Source organism: Cherax quadricarinatus, unplaced genomic scaffold (assembly GCF_038502225.1).
Source record: "Cherax quadricarinatus isolate ZL_2023a unplaced genomic scaffold, ASM3850222v1 Contig1179, whole genome shotgun sequence".
Classification (NCBI taxonomy): domain Eukaryota; kingdom Metazoa; phylum Arthropoda; class Malacostraca; order Decapoda; family Parastacidae; genus Cherax; species Cherax quadricarinatus.
The window spans coordinates 12,325-14,378 of NW_027196205.1; positions in this window are offsets into that span (position 1 = coordinate 12,325).

Below are 2,054 nucleotides of genomic sequence, written 5' to 3' on the forward strand. Positions count from 1 at the left end.
AAGTCTTTCCCAGGTTCATGTGTCCAGGAGTCTATCTGTGTCCCATCAGACATTCTCCCTTCCTCACTTCCCATCCCACGCTTCCTATCCTATACTTCCTATCCTACACTAAGTCTTCCCCAGGTTCATGTGTCCAGGAGTCTATCCGTGTCCCCTCAGACATTCTCCCTTCCTCACTTCCCATCCTACGCTTCCTATCCTGAACTCCTTATCCTACACTTCCCGTCCTACACAGTCTTCCCCAGGTTCATGTGTCCAGGAGTCTATCCGTGTCCCCTCAGACATTCTCCCTTCCTCACTTCCCATCCTACGCTTCCTATCCTGAACTCCCTATCCTACACTTCCCATCCTACACTAAGTCTTCCCCAGGTTCATGTGTCCAGGAGTCCATCTGTGTCCCCTCAGACATTTTCCCTTCCTCACTTCCCATCCTACGCTTCCTATCCTAACCTACACTTCCCATCCTACAGTAAGTCTTCCCCAGGTTCATGTGTCCAGGAGTCTATCTGTGTCCCCTCAGACATTCTCTCTTCCTCACTTCCCATCTTACGCTTCCAATCCTATCCTACACTTCCCATCCTACACTAAGTCTTCCCCAGGTTCATGTGTCCAGGAGTCTATCTGTGTCCCCTCAGACATTCTCTCTTCCTCACTTCCCATCTTACGCTTCCAATCCTATCCTACACTTCCCATCCTACACTAAGTCTTCCCCAGGTTCATGTGTCCAGGAGTCCATCTGTGTCCCCTCAGACATTCTCCCTTCGTCACTTCCCATCCTACGCTTCCTATCCTATACTTCCTATCCTACACTTCCCATACTACACTAAGTCTTCCCCAGGTTCATGTGTCCCATCAGACATTCTCCCTTCCTCACTTCCCATCCTACGCTTCCTATCCTATACTTCCTATCCTACACTTCCCATCTTACACTAAGTCTTCCCCTGGTTCATGTGTCCAGGAGTCTATCTGTGTCCCCTCAGACATTCTTCCTACCTCACTTCCTATCCTACGCTTCCTATCCTGAACTCCCTATCCTACACTTCCGATCCTACACTAAGTCTTCCCCAGGTTCATGTGTCTAGGAGTCTATCCGTGTCCCCTCAGACATTCTCCCTTCCTCACTTCCCATCCTACGCTTCCTATCCTGAACTCCCTATCCTTCACTTCTCATCCAACACTAAGTCTTCCCCAAGTTCATGTGTCCAGGAGTCCATCTGTGTCCCCTCAGACATTCTCCCTTCCTCACTTCCCATCCTACGCTTCCTATCCTATCCTACACTTCCCATCCTACACTAAGTCTTCCCCAGGTTCATGTGTCCAGGAGTCTATCTGTGTCCCCTCAGACATTCTCCCTTCCTCACTTCCCATCCCACGCTTCCTATCCTATACTTCCTATCCTACACTAAGTCTTCCCCAGGTTCATGTGTCCAGGAGTCTATCCGTGTCCCCTCCCTTCCTCACTTCCCATCCTACGCTTCCTATCCTGAACTCCTTATCCTACACTTCCCGTCCTACACTAAGTCTTCCCCAGGTTCATGTGTCCAGGAGTCTATCTGTGTCCCCTCAGACATTCTCCCTTCCCATCCTACGCTTCCTATCCTATACTTCCTATCCTACACTTCCCATCCTACACTAAGTCTTCCCCAGGTTCATGTGTCCAGGAGTCCATCTGTGTCCCCTCAGACATTCTCCCTTCCTCACTTCCCATCCTACGCTTCCTATCCTATCCTACACTTCCCATCCTACACTAAGTCTTCCCCAGGTTCATGTGTCCAGGAGTCTATCTGTGTCCCCTCAGACATTCTCCCTTCCCATCCTACGCTTCCTATCCTATACTTCCTATCCTACACTTCCCATCCTACACTAAGTCTTCCCCAGGTTCATGTGTCCATGAGTCTATCTGTGTCCCCTCAGACATTCTTCTTTCCCATCTTTCGCTTCCTATCCTATACTTCCTATCCTACACTTCCCATCCTACACTAAGTGTTCCCCAGGTTCATGTGTCCAGGAGTCTGTGTCCCCTCAGACATTCTCCCTTCCTCACTTCCCATCCT